The 18,598-nt window shown below is 49.8% G+C and overlaps 1 protein-coding gene across 1 annotated transcript in view; it reads left to right on the top strand.

Moving 5' to 3' along the window:
* The window catches only part of STK35 (serine/threonine kinase 35), a 47,592-nt gene extending 30,272 nt beyond the window's left edge, over window positions 1-17,320 (top strand). Inside the window, exon 4 of the mRNA XM_010379020.2 lies at window positions 12,527-17,320. The gene's annotated coding sequence lies outside the window, so the exon portion shown is untranslated. The remainder of the gene's footprint in view (window positions 1-12,526) is intronic.
* Window positions 17,321-18,598: the final 1,278 nt, after the last annotated feature.

Here is an 18,598-nt window from a genome sequence, read left to right as displayed (position 1 = left end):
AACAATATGGCATGGGAATAGGCTTATGCCTATATTCCCAACACTTTGGGAGAGCAAGACAGGAAGATCACTTGAGCCCAGGAATTTGAGACCAGCCTGGGCCACATAGGGAGACCCCCATCTCTTCAAAATTATATTAAAATTTTTTGTTTTTTTAAAAAACAGATTAAAAATAGTATACCTGTATAGGGCACTTACTGTGAATAGAGCTTGCAGGACTAGAAGTTGCTCTGGGTGAGTCAGTGAGTAAGTAATGAGTCAGTGTGAAGGCCTAGGACATTACTGTGCACTATTGTAGAATTTCTTTCTTTAAAAATAATTAACCTTAGCTTACTGTAACTTTTTTGCTTTCTAAACTAAAAAACTTTTTAAAACTTCTTGATTCATTAGCATTTAGCTTAAAACACAAACATGAGACAGAGTCACGCTCTGTCACCCAGGCTGGAGTGCAGTGGCACGATCTCGGCTTACTGCAGCCTCGACCTTCTGGGCTCAAGCTCTCCTCCTCCCTCAGCCTCCCAAAGTGCTGGGCTTACAAGCCTGAGCCACCATGCCTGGCCCTTCTTTTTTCGTATCCTTATTCTATAAGCTTTTTTCTATTCTAAAAAATTATATTTTTTTTACTTTTTAAACTTTTTTGCTTAAAAACAAAAGCCCACACATTAGCCTAGGCCTATGCAGAGTCAGCGTCAGTACTCCCCACTCTTTTTTAAATGTTGTGAAATCCTCACCTGCATCCAGAGTATTGTCGTCCCAACTCCCACTCCAGAGAAAGAAAGTGATTTACCACGGGCCACATGGCTAACTCATGCCAGCTCAAGGGCCAGAGCTCCAGTGCTCATGCTCTCCATCGAGCTACCAAAGAGAGGTCATCTGAGCAAGTCCATATGCACCACACTGTCTCAGGGTCACCAGGAGCTCAGAGGAGGGAGCTGGCTTTTGCCAAAGAATTAAGTGATGGCAAAGTAGAGGACACGTGACTTAAGATGGACCTTGAAGAAAGACGAACAGATGAGGATATTTGAAGTAGGGGACATACCACGTCCAAACACAGAACACTGGAATTTGTGGAGAGTGCCTATCCCTAGGTGTGTTCACACCGAGAGTTCACACTTAGAGGCTAGAGTAGAAAGCTAAATAGGGCTAAGTTGCCAAGAGCCTTGAATGCCAGCCTGAGGAGAATGAACTTCATCCTGCCAAAAAAGATGAGGGTGAGTGGGTAGTGGTGAGCAAGGCTGTATTTTAGGCAGGTGAGTCAGTAACAATGAGGGGAGAACTGTCAGTCCCCCAGGAGAAGGAGATGAGATGCCACACCAGCAGCACATGTCTCCAGAAAGTGTGAGACTGCGCAGGCACCTTCCAGAGCATGGGAAGGCAGAAAGGGGAACATCTGAATAGGAAGATGAGAAACCTTTGCTTCTATATTGGTGTCAAGACATCAAGAAACTTGCTGTTGAACCTGTTGGACTAGTCAGTCTAGGTTTAAACGATAGCTCTCCTACTTACTAGCTGGGCGGCTTTGGGCAAGTGATCTACCTTCCCTGGGCCCCCATTTCCATGTCTGGTCAGTGCAGTAAGTGTTGCTCACTGTAGGCTGTGTCCGGCGCAGTTCCTAGCTCCTAGTGAAAGTTGAGTCGATGGCTCGGTGTATTGCCCCCATCCTGCTATTTTGTTTGTTTTTGCCAAACCCTCATAGGCTAATCATACGTTTTCACTTTGCTTCTCACTAACAATTTGTGATAGCATTCTTTCCCCCAGAGAGATCTCCAAACCCCTTAGCAAGTGCCTCCAGTGAGTTCCCCTTGGCTTAGTGAGCTTTAACTGGTTGTTGTAACCAGAAGTTCATAGGACCTTTCTGTGGGAACGACCTTGTTGGCATCTTTCTTTTTGTAACTACAAATTTTTCTGTCCCCATATGGAAAAGTGACCGCTCCCCTTTAGCTAGTAATGGCACCTCAGCATCTTCCTCCTGGCAAGGGCCCTGAGAACCTCAGCCTTTCCCTTGGGTTCTTTCTTTGCTAATCACAGCAGCCACAGCTGAACCTGTCTCTAGGGACCAACTGAGGCAGTTGGCAGCTTTTTTATTTTCAGCCCCACACTTAATAAGTGGAGGAAGGGAATTAGGGTATCCATGCAGCTAACTGCCAATTACCCATGCTGTTTCTAGAGACAAATAGTTCCCCTTAGTTGGTGTTGGGGTCTACCCAGTGCCTGTGTACTAGCTAAAGTGCTTAGAGGAACTACCATCCCAGTGCCCTATTGCCTTTTAACCTCCCAAGGCCAGAAAGATGAGGTTTAAGTGAGTCTGGGTTCTCAGACGCAGACAAGATGACTCAGTCAGTGTGCAACCCTGCCTGCTGGTCACCACGGAGACCTCCAAATCTCAGAATCTGCAGTCTTGCCTTCTGTTTCTCTGTGCATTTGGCAAACTTTTTAATACTTAGCACTTTTGGCAGTGTACTCCAAGGAATCAAATTGTTTAAAACAATATTAAGCAAGTTTTCATGTCTAGGAGCTTTCACAGTAACTGTTTGCTCCACTGCCCTGACTTTCTGGCACACTTGAGATGCAGCTGACATCTCTTTGCAGCAGCACGCTGTCTCAGCCTTAAGCTCTGCTCAGACCCTTTCCCTCAGTCAGTCATACCGTGCTGACTTACTGGGCCTTACATGGGCCTGCCACTTGTTGCTGCAAGAGTGTGTGTGTCTTCCTTGTATAAGTGGGACATGGATTGAGCTTCAGGGACGCAGCATAGAGCCTGTCTCCTGCTGATAACATTCATCCACTTTAAAGGGGAGTCTCAGGCCGGGCATGTGATGCGCGCCTGTAATCCCAGCTATTGGGGAGACTGAAGCAGGAGAATCACTTGAACCTGGGAGGTGGAGGTTGCAGTGAGCTGAGATGGTACCACTGCACTCCAGCCTCAGCAACAGAGAGAGACTCTATCTCCAAAAAAAACAGTGACGATGGGTCTCAGGTTCTGCGAGAAACCTTCGAGGAGGAGGAGGAGGAGGACTCACTGTTGCCCTGTTAGAAAGGGCTGTGGTCCATTGGGCTGAAGTCTGCCTGCCTCCAAACACTCTTTGGCCTGATTTCCCTCAGCGCCAGCCACACAAGTTGTACTTCTCACCTGTGCTGATGGCGCCCTGTTGAGAGGATCATGTGCCGCTGTCCAGTTAGTTTTTGCCTTAATAAATAAGGGACCAACAAAGGGCTTCTTACTTCTCAGTATTCTTTGTGCCCTGTTCCTTTCTCAGAATCTGAATGGTGTATTATCCTACCATTAAAAAAATGCCTGGGGCCAGGTGCAGTGGCTCACGCCTGTAATCCCAGCACTTTGGGAGGCCAAGGCTGGCGAATCCCCTGAGGTCAGGAGTTCAAGACCAGCCTCATCAACATGGTGAAACCCTGTCTCTACTAAAAATACAAAAATTAGCCGGGCGTCATGGCACACGCCTGTAATCCCAGCTACTCGGGAGGTTGAGGCAGGAGAATCGCTTGAACCTAGGAGGTGGAGGTTGCAGTGAGCTGAGATTCTGTCATTGCACTCCAGCCTGGGCGACAGAGTGAGACTCTGTGTCCAAAAAAAAAAGAAAAAGAAAAAAAAATGCCTGGGATATACATTGAACTTCCCAGCCTTCAGGGGCTTTGCAGAACCTGTGCATCCTTGGGGTTAGAAGGAGTCCAGATTAAGAACCCCTGTGCTGGCCCCAACTCCTTTATTTGGCAGGTGAAGAAATGAAGTCTCCAGAGGGGAGTAGGGAGAGAGCTAGAGAGGCCTGGAACCAGGTTTCCCACCTTTACTCTTAGCACCAGGCAAGATCCTTCATCTTCCTGTGTTTCACTTCAGTGCCTCTTAGTAAGTTGCCTCCTGGGAGCACATTCCTGTGATTGCATCTGTGCTGTTATAGCCTGGGCGACCGTCCACGTTTCAGAGAATCCGTGGGACTGGCTTCCTCTGGATACACTTAAGTAGGTGAACAGAATTTAGAAGATGGCTGCAGCGGGTGGCTAGGTAAAGGGTGGACCCCTGCTGAGCACGGGCTGGTGCTCAGTTACTTTTGTAGGGCTGCCCCAGCCACCTCTTTAAACAATCCGTATGTTTTGAATGTGGCATATGGGAGTCCTCCACCAGCCCCACCATACCTGGCAGCACCCCAGCCAGGACTCCACCTCCTGGACCACTTGTTAGCTAAAGAGACTTGTAGGATGTATTTGCCATTTTACAAATGGTTGGGTCTGGAAAGAGGCTTTGTGCATTTTAACATCTTGGGCAGGGCATTGTGGCTCACACCTGTAATCCTAGCACTTTCGGAGGCCAAGGCAGGAGGATCACTTGACCCCAGGAGTTCAAGACCAGTTTGACCAACATGGCGAAACCATCTCTACTAAAACCAGAAAAATTAGCTGGGCATGGTGGTGCGCGCCTGTAGTCCCAGCTACTCAGGAGAGTCACTTTGAACCCAGGAGGCGGAGGTTGCAGTGAGCTGCACTCCAGCTTGGGTGACAGCAAGACTAATAAGACTAATTAGCTGGGCATGGTGGCATGCACCTGTGGTCCCTACTCAGAAGACTGAGGTGGAAGGATCACTTAAGCCAGGGAAGTCAAGGCTGCAGTGAGCCAGGATCATGCCTTTGCACACCAGCCTGACAAAGCAAGGCCCTATCTCAGAAAAAAGAAAAGACATCTTGGGAAGTCCATAGCTTCAGACTAAATCACAGTGTTCCAATCATAATTCTACTCTTCTCATTAACCTCTTACCATATCTAACTTAGACTCAGGGGACACATTCTGAGGCCGGGCCTGCTCCAAATAGCCACACTTGGCTTTCAAGGACCCCCTCCACGTAAAACAGATGTATTTGCCGAAGTTGGCCGTCTTCTTCCCCTTGAAAGAAGGCCTCCTGTTGAGAAGTCAGTAAGGGGAGGAGCAGTGGAGAGAGCTGAAATCTAGACAGGAGCCCCCTGGTAGTGTAACTGATAGGCTATGTAATGTCAGGAAAATCTACAATCCCTCCATGCCTTATTTCTCCCACCCGGCTCTGAAGGTGTGAGAGGGGAGCAGCACCCTGTAGCATGGTAGAAAAATAGCATGGGCTTCAGACTTGGACACAGTCCCAGCTCTATACCTTACCAGCTGCTGGAGTTTGGAGAAGTGGCCCAGCTCTCTGAGCATCACTGTCCGCACCTGGCTTGCTGGGATTTTCAGTGGGAACATGTGCAGAGCACTTGGCAGTGACGCAGGAACTCAACCAAAGGCAGAGATTTTTTTTTTTATAATCATGTGTTTATGTTAAAATCCTATCATGTGGAATGAATGATTCTGTGAAGTTTTATTGCTATGTACTAATTCCCGATTTCTAGCAATCACCTGGTATTTGAGTTCTTCCTAAAAACCCAACACAGCTGCTTGGTCACCTGAGAGACTTAAGCAGCAGACTCTGTCCTGCAGGAAGCTCGGGGTCTAAGATGGTAAGGTTGGAGCACACGACAAGGCTAGTGGGATCTGAGGTCATCAATGCCTTTTCACTGGGCAGGGGGACAGAAGAGTTCCCATAGAGACTGGGCCCTCTGGGAGTGTTTCCTGGGGAAGGCGCATGGAGGGGAACCCAAAGGGTGAGTGCGATCTGAGTGACAGATAGGGGGTGGGAGTTGGAGTAGCCAGACCAGCAGGAGCTGAAGACCCAAAGCAGGAGGGAGGCTGTCACCTCAAGAGAAGATCAACTTGAGGCCAGGCATCTGGTATGGAATTTTTGCCCTAGCAAGTGACTGCGGTGAGGTTTTGTGAGTTTGGTTGTGTATTTTTGGATGTGATTTGCAGCCGCGGTTGTACTTACTAAGGTGCCTCCTGTGCACCTCACTCTGCCTGCTGTGTATATTATCACTGGTCTTTGTGCCCGGCAAAGTAGACATTTCCTTATTTTAGGCTGAGCAAACTGAGGCTCGGGGAACCCTGACTTGGTGAAGGTCAGCTGGGATGTAAGTTTTGGATCTTCCTACTCCAAAGCCCATGCCTTGAGAGAACACCACCTCCGAGCCACGCTCCTCTGCATCTGGGGCCTGCCCCTGGATATCTACCTGTGGGTGAGCTGCCTTAGTTTGGTCTCCTGGTCAGGGCTCAGATGTCGTAAGGCGTGGACCTGTGATCTTCTGGGTTGTCACGGAGCACTGCGAAGCTCCTGTGGTATATGTTGTTATAATCTCTGCCCTCCTGCTCCTCTTTTTCCTAACATCTTGCTCCTTCTGTATATCTGAAGACTGAAAACAGTGTTACCCATTTGCACTCCCGTTCTTTCAACCCTGACAACGGGCACATTCACAGCACAGTCATCCCTGTTTTTGCCCTACTTTAAGCACCACAGTTGGGAGCTCAGCCTTAGGGGAATGATGCATCAGAAAGTGTGACTCCCTGGCCTCGGTGCCTCTGACTGATTGGAAGAGACATTCGTGCTGGGGCCACCGAACCCCCCAGGGCTGGCATGTTGATGTCTGAATGTGAAAAGTCAGATGCTTTGGTGTACTAAACAAGTGAAGAATGACTCATTTGGAAGCTAACCCCACTTAGAGGAAGGGGAGGACTGCCCTCGGTGACCCTGACAGATGACTTTCCCTCTGTGCATCTGTGAGACCTGCTTGCTCCACAGCACGATATGCTGAAAATTAATAACCTGAGCCTCAGTTTGCTCATCTGTAAGATGAGGATAATTCTTACATGGTCCTTGGGACAAATGAGGTATTGCGTATTAAGCTTGCATGGCGGCTAGCATGTCATGGGCATCGTTAGCTTCAGTGATAATACCGCTACACAGTGATAATACCACTACACAGGGCTGCGGGCGAATTCAGGGAAGAGTGAATTCTTGGCTAGCTACCCAGTAATACCCCACTTTGAGTTTATACTGTGCCTTAGTCTATGAGTATGCCAGTGGGATGACTTTGTTTTCTATTGACTAGATCTGAGAGGCAGGATAGAAAGAGAAAACTGGCCTTTGGGTTTGAAGTCCAGTCTGTGATACCCTAAGAACCAAAATGATCATTAACATGAATGACGGCAAGATGGATCTTACTGAATGCCCCACCCTGTGTCAGGTGCCATGACAGGCAATTTACTTGAAGAATTCTTCAGTCTTCACAGCAGGCCGCTGAAGAGGAAAGAGTTCCATGCCCATTTTCTAGTTTAGGAGAAGGAGACTCAGATCAATAACCCCTTGTCTCCAGCAGAGCTTGTATTTGAACCAGGACTGTCTGCCGTGGAGCCTGTGCTCTTCCCTGAGAGAGCACTGGAGTGAGGATAAACCTCGTGGTTACCAGACTTCCTTATTTCCTAAGACGGGGCAATTTTAAAAACTGGGGAGGCAGGTCCGGGAGGGAAGCAATTTTTAAAACCATTCGTACTTTCATCATCATTTCATCAAAGAAATGACGTTTTAGGCCGGGCATGGTAGCTCATGCCTATAATAATCCCAGCACTTTGGGAGGCCAAGGCAGGAGGATTGCATGAACGAAGCCAGGAGTTTGAGACCAGCCTGGGTCACGTAGTGAGACCCTGTCTCTACAAAAATAAAAATTAAATCTAGCCAGGTGTCATGTGCCTGTAAATCTTACGGGTGGCATGTGCCTGTAATCCCAGCTGCTCAGGAGGCTGAGGCAGGAGGGTTGCCTGAGCCCAGGAATTTAATGCTGCAGTGAGCTATGGTTGCGCCACTGTACTCCAACTTGGATGACAGAGTGAGACCCTGTGTCTTAGAAAAGAAAGCAAAAGGTAATGACATTTTGACACTAATAAAGTAGGAAGGCCATCCTTTTAGAGTAAGGGATAATCACCAAGGTATTCTGTGCCTGCAGGCTGAGGAGTAGGGGAAGGAGGTGAACACATGAGCCATCGTTGTCTCCAGCCCCATCCTCCTGTGCATGTTCCCCTCAGATCTCCCAGGCTTCTGCTCTCCCAGCTGCTAATGGCCTTCGTGAGAGTAGTTTCTCAGTCTCCTTAAACAGACCAGACACCTGCCTGACTGGCAGAGGAGCTTGCTGGAAGACTGTTCACTGCCTCGTTGGCACCATGTCCCCCTTTGTCCCCTGAGCACTAGACCTGTGTACCGGCACGTAAGCCTTCCATGAGTCTTTTTCTGAGTGAGTCTATTTATAAATGAAGGGATTAGATGGGTTTTAAACTCCACTTAAGCTCTTCTTGTCTTCTCTAGGAAGGGATTTTACATCGTTACATGTGAAAAGCAGGGGCTTTGGAGTGAGACTGCCCTGAGTTAAACCCTTTTCTCTACCACTTACTGGCTATGAGGCTGTTCTCTCTTGAGCTTCAGTTTTCTCATCTCTAAGACTAGGGGGACAATAACCCCTACCTCTTAGGGTTGCCGGGGTGAAATGAGGCAATGGATGTAAAACACTCGATCCTTTAACAGTGATTGGAAAGCAATGTTACTTTATGAGGTTGTTCCCTATAATGTAGTTAGAACTTGCACATACGACTGCTCAGTAAGTGATTGCTGTTATGCCAGTTAGAAATAAGAAGGTGGGATGCACTGAGAGAACTTGGTCCAAGAGCTGAAATGAGAAAGGTAAGGATGCATAGCACGTTTTCCCAGGTCATTGGCACCTTCCACCCCCAGGATCATCTCAGATGCAAGCTGTTGGAACCATTGCTGAGCCAGCTGTGGAAGCACTGATTGAAGACCGTCATAGTGCAGAAACTTTGGGTAGTGAAGCTGGAAAACTTTGGATTAAGTGCTGGTTCTACTGCTCAGCAACTCTGGTGTGGGGCAAGTTGCTCCATGTCTCTGGGCCTGTTTTCTTGTGAAAACTGGCCAAATCCCTCCTCACAGTAATCATGGAAGGGCACTACGGATGTCAGTTGCAGGTTTATCACATCACTGCTTTTCATTATGCTTAGCAGGTGTGACTTTTGCCCTCAAGGAGCGGGCTCTGGTCCGAGGTCGGGGTTCCACAGAGAGGGATAAGAAGAGCCCCGGTAGAAGCTGGTAGCCTGGCAGTTAGGCACAGCCTGAGCGGTCAGGGAGCTGAGATGTGGCATCTGCTAGGATGAAGCACGACAAGCCTAAGGCCTCTCCAGGGGCCCACTGGGACTGAGACCTACACCCTTTATTGTGCCCACAGATACCTGGGAGGGTCTGCTGCTTAAACTCAGAACCATGTGGTCTGAGCCATTCCTGTTCATAGCTACAGAAAGTGCCTCCATTACCAGTCGGTGAGCTTACTGTGCTATTAGCTCCCTGGGAAAAGTGCTCTTTCTGTGATGGCAGACGGGAAAAGAACCCCAAGCCAAGATCCTCTCCCCAGTGGAGAGCCCTCTTCTTTTCCTTCTTTGTGCCCACAAGAGCGAACCAGACTCAGACCTGTAGGCTGTTCTGAGGCGTCCAACAGGAGGACCAGAGCCAGTGCCAGAGCTAGAGGGAGCAGGGAGGAGCCTTTGGGAAATGTCAGCTTCGCTTCCTGGCGTGGGACCCAGTGATTACAGTGGTCATTACAAGCTGGTGTCTGAGGAGTTCTTGCAGAGTGCTGTGCTGTTGGTCTGACCTGCAGTCACACTGTGTTCTGCTAGTTTATTATGTGAAAAGGAACCCCTGGTTTCTGAACCTGCCTCCTTGCCAACACTGCTTTTTAGCTGCTACGTGCTACCTTCCTGATGATGGGCATCCTTTTCAGGAGATCGTCCGCAGGGAGGGAGGAAAGGAATGCCGGAAAGTCATAACTGGTCCCAAAGATTATTTTAGCACATCACATGTGGCTGTATAATTTCTCGTCGTATTTCACAAGGTCTTAATGTCTCAGATGGTAAGGGCCTACCCTATATACCCTCTTCCTCCATCTTCAGGTTGATCTGCTGTGTCTATGGAGAGCACGGAGAGAAAGCAATAGGCATGCTAAATAGAGCTAGAGTTTGAGATGGCTGCTGAATCATCAGGGAATATGTTTATGATGATTTTCTTTTTCCAAGTCAAAAACTGGGATACAAGACCCACTAGTGGATTTTTTTTTTTTTAGGGGAATTAACAGACCAAGGAATAGAAGCAGCAGAGTGAAAGACTGGGCCAGAGAAATCCTGTATTTTCTTTCCAGATCAGCCACACCCACTTTCTGGGTCACCTGCTCCTTGGGCTGGTAGAGCAGGGAGTCACACAGTCTAACCTCACATTTGGCAATGTGGAAGCTCTCCTTTGTCCACTGGGCATGGAAGAGTCCAGACGAGACCCCATATCTGGACCTCTCTATTGGAGCTGCCGGCTTTTCTTGTTCTTTGAAGTACCCTATTTTTCCTATTAAAAAGTGAAATGTGACATTGGTGTGTGTTCAGTATTAAAAATCAGAAGTGGGGGAAGAGGAAAATCCAGTCACAACAAGCACAACATTTTGGTGTATTTCTTGTCAGATTTTCCTACACTGGGGGGTTTGTGTTTTTACATAGTTATGGTCATGCTGTGTGCTACACAACTTTGCAGCCTACTCTTTTCCACCTACCCCAGGGAAGTGCTTTTGTCATAATCTTCAAAATGTCACGCAATGATCTCATTTCCTCTGTAGTATATCAGTGAGTTGAAGGATCATTGGCCTACTTAATCCTTATTTTTGGACTTGTGAGTTATTGCCTTGTAATTTAAATATTTCAGTTAACTTCTTTATCCATAAAGTTCTTTTCATATTTAGGTTTGTCTGTTAAGCTTGGCTTTCAGGAGTGGAATTTCAGGGAGCCACCAGTCTAAACACCTTTGAAGCCCTGAAAACAGTGCCAGACTACCTTCCAGAAGCTTTTCCCCTCCTCCAGCAGTGTGGGGGCCACCCTCGCCAGCCGGAAACACTTTTAATGGTTGCATGGCTGAAAATCATGGCCTGTTCAGATTTAACACGTTTATATTCTCTGGTTGGGGACAGTTGGCTAGGAAGGGGTGGACTCATTGAGTATGTTCGTAACTGCTATGGGCCAGGAACCTGAGTCATTCCACTCAGACCTCAACCAAGAACCCCCAGTGGTCAGAGGAAGAAACTAAGGCCAACAGGCAGTAAATTATCCAATATTGTCCTATCCTGCTGCCTATTGGGAGGACTAGCCAGGTCCCTTCCCAGGAGCTGAGGACAACGAGCTGGTGTTGTCAGACTGTGCAGGTGGCAAGTCATGGCAGCCATGGTGCTGGCTCTGCCTCACAAAGGAAGCCACTGGGGGATTGCATGCACCAAGACTTGTCTGCTTTGGTCATTCAGGCTGAAAACAGGCACTTTGAAAACTCCTAGATGGGCCAAGGTAGGTGGATCACTTGAGCCCAGGAGTTCAAGACCAGCCTGGACAATACGGCAAAACCTCGTCTCTATTAAAAATACAAAAATTAGCCTGGTGTGGTGGCATGTGCCCTGTAGTCACAGCTACTCAGGAGGCTGAGGTGGAAGGATCGCTTGAGCACAGGAGTTCAAGGCAGCAGTGAGCTGTGATCAAGGCACTGCACTCCAACCTGGGTGACAGAGCAAGACCCTGTCTCAAAAAACCTCCTAGATGATTCCATGTGCAACCAGGCTGGAGCACTGTTGCCCTAGATGGCCCGCCCTGCCCAGGACAGTGCTATACTTAGCACTGATCCAATAGCTCAGAGCGGGGACTGCCCAAGACTAATCTCTGTGGGCCCTTGTATTCTCGGCCTCCAGTAGAATAAGCCACTGAAGGACAGACTTCTTGTCTTATACCTGAGGCCTGGCACTAAGGCAGTTTCCAAATAATAGCCAATACTAATAGGATCAGGCACTCTTCTTGGTTTTACGTTTGTTTAATCTTCATAATAGCCTGTGATGCAGTTACAGATGTGAGACCAGGGAACAGAGGACTTAAATTCCTCACAGTCAGGTGGAAGCTCCTGTTTGCTCAGTCACCCGTTCTGGCTCCAGAGCCCTCATTCTTAACCCCCACAGTGCACTGCAGCAGACAGTGCAGCCTGGTCCAGCCGTGCCCCTGGGTGTGGGATTCTGGCCCTTCTTATGACCTTAGCAGGTAGCCTGGTTTGGATTCTCAGAGGCCTGAGCTTCACTCTTCTCTTCTGTAAAACAGGATTACTGAACCTAGAGAGGGTTGCTGTGGCATTGATAACCAAGCACAATGAGTCACAGAGAATGGGGAAGAAAGCATGGGTGGAAGCAATGCTAGCAGGGTCTGTGGGGATAGACTCTCCAGGCTGGGCCCTGCTCAAGATGTCTTGCTCCTAATAGTACGGGGAAGCCAGGATTCACGATTGGTTTGACAGCTAGAGCCAGCATGCTTGGGTTCCCAGCTAGCGTCTGCCCCTTGGTCAGTGTGACCTTCGGTAAATTACTTAACCTGAGCCTCAGTTTCCCTATCTGAAAAATAAGCATGTGTGTCTAGACCAGGGAGGTTGTGAAGCTAGATTTACCCTGTCTATTTAGAGCTCTGCCCCACAGAGCCCAGCACACACAACTTCAGTGTTCCTCTGGGTTGGGAGCTGGTGCCCAGGCCTGCTGACCAATGTCCCCTCCTTACCCACTTTCTGTCTTCCAGGTCGATTCCTCGGGACCCCCAGTCTCACCACGTCTCCTACAGAGGACGGCAGAGGGTACAGGTGGTGGCTTGGCCGGTTGGCGATCTCCCGACAGCTGGATCTCCGGCAATGTGAAGCTTTTGTTTGGGTTTTCCCGCTTCTTTTTAGTTTTGCTTTCTTTTTTTCTTTTTCTTTTTTTTTTCCCCCTCTTTTCTTTTTCTTTTTTAATTTAAACCATTGAGACTTCAGAAGAGCAGGAAGCAATGCTGTGGACAGGCACCAATTTCTTTAAAGAAATTCAGTGTGGACAAGGCATATGTATAAATTTCAGTTTTACTTTTTATAAGGGGTTAGGGAGCTATTTTTGGTTTTGTCCTTCACTTTCCCTCTGTCTTCCTCCTTTATCCTTCTCTCAAGTTCTACTTATGACACCTCACTTCCCCAGAGAAGGCCTGCCTCCCTATAGGGAATCTGGGGGTTTCTCCTGGAATGGGGCATGAGGACACAAGGAGGCCTCTGGGCCACGCCTCCCTACCAGATGCAGGAACTCCCGGACTCCTTGGTGGGCTGGCCCTGGCTCGCCCTTGGGCCTCGGAGATGATGAGAGGCGAAGAACCACCTGGAAGAGGAAGGCCAGGGCTTGGCCAGGAGAACTAAGAAGGTCTCAAGTCCAGGCCTTGTTCTGTTTAAGCTATTGAGAGCCCCAGGCCACACCAGGACTTACAGTGGTAGGATCCATTCCTCCTCCGCCCTGTGTTGCAGGGAACGGGGAGGGAGGGGTGGAGGGTGACCATCTCGCACTGGCTGGCGGTGGGGCAGCCATCCCAGCGCTGTAAGCCTGCCTTTCTGTTGGGAAAAACTGTTGTGCCAAACTGTGTGGAACACAGCTGGGTCTTCAGCAGGCATCTGTCACTGCCATGAGGTCAGCACTTCTCACCTAACTGCCTCCTGGATTGTCATCTTCCCACATGTGTCCCGTAGTGTCCACGTGTCACAGAGACGGCCTGAGGCCCTCAGATCTGGTTGTGACTTTGCCATGATAACAGGGTGTCCTGAACTGGCTGCCATTGTCGTGTCCTCACAGTGAAGGGCGTGCCCTGTGTGCCGGGTCCGTGGTATCATATGCGGTGACACATAATGTCAAGCGCCATTTCCCTCACCCCTGGAAACTTACTGTTAGGTGCCTGCTCTCAGTATAGACGTATCCAATGGGAAAACAGCAGACCTGCCCAGAGCAGGGAGGTGTCGTGGGACTGGGTAGACCCCTGCAGCGTTAGGCCCGCAAATGGGCCCCCACCTTCAGGCTTCCCCAGCCGTGATGCTTCAGCCCGCCACCCATGCCTATCTGCTGCAGCCATCCTTGCACTCTGCAGCGACACTCGCACCTCCCTAGGGGAAGCCTCCCTCCCCCTGGGCTGCTGCTCTGAACCCATCTGCTCTCCCCCTGCAAGAAGGGGCAATGCTCTTGTGTTTTCCCTGTCTGGACTTGCCTGGCCACTCCGAACGCTTTTCACCCCATTATGGCCACATAGTATAGGGCCTCTGGGGAGGGGGAAGGGAATCCTTTTGTGTTCGTTTTTGTTTTTTGTTTCACCTAAACCAGCATAGGATTGATAGGGGAGACGGTTGAAGGGCATTTCCGTTTCTATGTGACCAAGGCAGGGGCCTTTCCCTGCTAAACAGCAATCCTTTGGCCCTGAGAATTTGAGAGAGAACAGTGCATCAGGCCAGGCTCAGTAATGTTTGCTCACATTCTTTCAGCCTTCTCTCACCCCCTTAACACCAAGCTTTCTTCCTTGTGAGCGGAAGGTTGACTGCTGTTAGCAGGATCCCACAGGTGATAACCAGGCCCTTCCCTTCCTGGGCCAAAACCCATTGTGACTGCCTGTCTGTCCTGTCTCTGACTTCTCAGGCAGCCTCCTGAGTGCACTGAGTTGTAGCCGAGAGGATGGGAACAGCAGCGTCCCCTAATTGCAGTGCATGTTCCCTCTCTGCCCGCCACCCTGCCTTCTCTTGGGGGCAGCTGTCTCTTTGTACATGAGCAAATGGGAAAAACAGTCCCCAAACCCAGCACCCCTGTCCCTGGCTACAGCCCACGCCATAACATCCCTAGTGAGGCTCCAGCCTAATGAGCCCCTTATTTTCTTTTTCTTCCCTCCCCAGATCCCGTAGCTCTAACTAAATAATAAGTTCTTGGAGCCATCGTGCTTCCCCTTTGTTATTTTTCTTGCTATCAGAATAGCAAGAAACAGCACCCCTGTAGGTGTCGGGTGGGCAGCCTGGTAGGGGTCACCAGCCTCCATGCCCCCTCATCTTCTGGTTCTTGCTTAGTGGCATGACCTCTTTCCGTAGCGTAAATGCAGGCCAGCTTTTTAGCCCCAAGTGCCTGCCCCTCCTTCTTATCTCTCCCCTGCTTTCTCAAACACTTGCCCACCTCGGGCACTCAGCCAACTCCTCCATGATGAGAGAACTGGCCATGGCTCAGCCCCAGGTAGCACCTGTAGTCTTCTCAGTGCCACTCTTCCCCTGTCCCCTTGTGGATCGGCTTCCGCTCGCTGTCACGTCCCCACTCCTGCGTCTTCACTGGGTCTCAGGCTGTCAGCAGCTCTCTGGTGCGTCAGCTCAGCACCGCCAAGTTTGTAGGACCTGCCCAAGTTCTAGGAGTTTTCAAACCTCAAAACGGCAGTCACTCATTCTCCTTGGGTCTGTGGCAAGGATAGCCCATTGGAGTGGGGCTCTTGACCTCGGCTGTTAGGGATCTCAACTTGGTTTTCCCATCAAAAGAATCAGCAGGACAGATTGTAGTGCCTTATTCCATTGTCCTCCCCTGACCAGGCCTCCTGGCTCAGCTGGAAGTGCGTGGCTTCTTTCTCCCTATCTATGTCCTCTGTCACTTGCTCTTTCACTGTCTCTCTCATACCCAGAGAACCACGGGGGAGGGATCACCCTCTCACCCCGCACACCCTCTTCCTGAGGCCCGTAGCCAGGTCCGCATCTCCCCACCACCACCAGGGCACTCACTTGCAGCTATAGCCCAGGACAGAAAAACTGTGCTTTGGACAGGTGCACACTCTCTGCCTCTTACCTCTAGCCAGGAGTAGCCAGGAGGATGCCTCAGTCTGTTCATTCGAGACTGGCCCCATCTGAACCCTCTCTGGGCACTGGGGACTAAGGTTGCAGGCCTTAGCCTCGTCTCATCCCAGAGGCATTGGGTCAGGAGAATGGGAATTTTTTTCCTCCCACCTGGACATAGTTTGCCCCTGTGGCTGCCTTTCTGAGGGAGTATATTAAATGTTTACTTAAGAAACACCCTGTTTACAGTCAGAGGAGAAACACCCAACACTGGGTGGAGATTTGACTCTGGACAGGGCCTGGCCTCCTTAGTGGCACTGCCAGGGGGGCCCCAAAGTGAATGAGGGCAGAGGTGCCCCAGGCAGGGGCAAACGCCCTCCGCTCCCTCTGCTCCCGACCCTGTGGTGCTAGGACCACTCCCCGCCTTCCTCACGGCCTCCTCGCGCTGCACATTCCCCACCTCCACATTCCCTTCCTCCAAGATCTCAGCTCCTTAACATATCAGTTGTCTCCTAGCCTAGAAAACCAGTGTTTGGAGCAATAAGATGATTATTTTTGCTTGAATCTTTTTCTAAGAGAAGGAAAAGAGCTGGCATTGTGGGAATTTTCTTTTTATGCTGTTAGCTGTTTACCTTCTTAGAAGACATCTTAATAGGATGGATGTCTGGGTTTTAGCCTTGGGGTATCTTTTGGAAACTTAGAAAAGCAGGAGTCAGGCTGCCACCCCCTAAGGAGGGACCCTAACTTTCTGCCCTTGCCTGGTTCCATATGGCTCCTTCCAGCCCTGCCCACCAAGTGCTGCTCCCACTCGCCATCCTGCCCATGCGCCCCTCTTCCCCCAACATCTGGGGGCGCTGGTGGCACTTACTCTAGGTGGGTCTCAGACTATCCCTTCCCTTGACTGGTTTTCCCTCCTAGGCCTGTCTGGCAGCCCCCAGACAGACATAGCTCCTGGGAGTCTCAGCCCTGGCAAACTTGGAAGAGCCAAACTGACATTTTTTTAGCTCTTCAGGCCACTGGGTTTTGGAGGCAGAAATCCAGAGATACTGGCTCTGCCAAGCTGTCATACTGGGCTGTGGCACAGCCTTCGAGACAACACAGGTGCATCTCTGATCCTGCCCTACCTAGGCTTCGAGGGGCTTCTGTCTGGAGAAAGCACCCTCAAAGGGTAACCAGTAGGTGTGACATTGAATTGGCCAGTGTTAGCATCTACAGCCGTCAAGAGATGAGTCCGTTGCCGTTGCCTGCCCAAGGGCCCCCTAAGATTACAGACAGTATCAGCAGGGAGGCCGTCCTGGTGTTTTTCTAGGAGAGCCCACAGGAGGAAGGGAGCCTCTTCAGGGGCATTGGAATCTTTTGTGCCAGGGGCTTCTTTTCATCAGAGCCGAGGAATACATTTAAGAAGTCAGTGACTTCTTAAATATTTGTGTGGGACAGACGAGTGTGAGGGAGGTTTTAAGCCAGGCACAAAGTTAGTTTCAAATACTAGTTAATAAATCTATTTTTCTTCATTTCCTTTTTTTGCACAGAAGCTGGTAATCTAGGACCTACGTGTGAACAACTTTATATGAGTATTTTTTGTACGTGGTTTACTTGGGTTGGTATGATACATTATATTTAAGTTCCTTGAACACTGTGGATCCCCTGATGTGTATGAATGACTGAGGCTTTGTAAATTAAGGGACGTTTGTGTGAATAAAGTTATTTGATGGGGTCAAAGAAGCCATATGTGATTTGAAAAAGAGTGTTTTGTGGTTTGTTGCCCCTGTTTGGGAGGGTGGCGAGGCCAGCCCATGCTGCAGCCCCCCGTCCCAGCTGGTGGGTGGCGGGAGAGAAGGATCCTTGGCCGCTTCCATGTCCCCGTGCTTGAGGAAGCTGCCTGGTGGCCTTTGACTGGCCTTCCCATTCTACACCAGAGAAACCAGCACTTAGAAGTGCAGGAAGCTGTCTAAAATCGTGCAGCTGCGACTGGGGGATCCTGGATCCAAACCAAACCTGGTCTGCCCTTCCAGGGGGTCCAGGGCCTAAGTAAACATTGTGGGTCCCTCCTCCGGACATCTCAGAAGCCCGCTCAACCCCTCGCCCTGTGGTTCTGCAAGTTCTACCTTTGAGAGAGTTTTAACAAAGAGCTAAAATGGGTGGGCCTCCATACCACAGCAGCAAGGGTGTAAGGATCAAGTTTTGGAAAAGCCTAGCAAAGAAGTCAGTTCCATCAAAGGTCAGAGGTCAGCTCAGTGCCCTGAGGTTGGTAGCATCCATGTCCAAACATCAAAGGGGTCTAATCAAGCCATGCCATCCTGGTTGGGTTGGGAATGGGAAAAAGAGCGCATAGCCCATCTCCCTTTCTGCCTGGGCCAACAAAAGCCACATTCCATGAGAACCAGGGACTGGAATTTATGAAAAGCCAGATGTTTTTATGACCATCGTACTGCATAGTAGGTGTGATGTGTGCCCCTCTGTGCATAAGAAAACTAAAACCCAGAGAAGTCAAGACTGCTGGGTGAGTGCCAGGTGGGCTGGGGGAAGAGCTCCTGCCACTTGCCAGCCGGGACAGGTAACTGGGCCTTGCTGAACATCTACTTCCTCAACGACAGTGGGGGTGATGACAGCTAACTTCACACCAGTTGCAGGCTAAACGAGAACCTAGTATTAGGCCCAGCACATAGTAGGCCCTCAAATGGTTTTTTGATTTTCCCAGAGACAGGCTTGGGATTCTCCCGGAGTCTGCTGAGCGCTGAGCCCTGACTCCTGGCATCGTGCAGCCTTGGTGGGGCTTCCCAGTCTGGTGAGGGTTAATGTTTGCTGTGGAGCCCGTCATTCGGGGGCTCTCCCAGGGAGACCTGGGAACCCAGGAAAAATAAAACTGCAAGAGGATGGAGTCAGGACCTAGGAATGTGTGAGTTAGAGGAAGAGATAAGACTGGCTTGCCTAATCTGCGAGTGAATAAACTACATTCCGGGCCCAAGAGTTGGTGTCCAATGGCCGCTGGGGATGGGGCTTCTAGAAAAGGATACTTCTGT

Source organism: Rhinopithecus roxellana, chromosome 13, assembly GCF_007565055.1.
Source record: "Rhinopithecus roxellana isolate Shanxi Qingling chromosome 13, ASM756505v1, whole genome shotgun sequence".
NCBI classification, from domain to species: domain Eukaryota; kingdom Metazoa; phylum Chordata; class Mammalia; order Primates; family Cercopithecidae; genus Rhinopithecus; species Rhinopithecus roxellana.
Note: the sequence above shows the minus strand (reverse complement) of the source record. Positions and strands in the feature narration are given on the sequence as shown.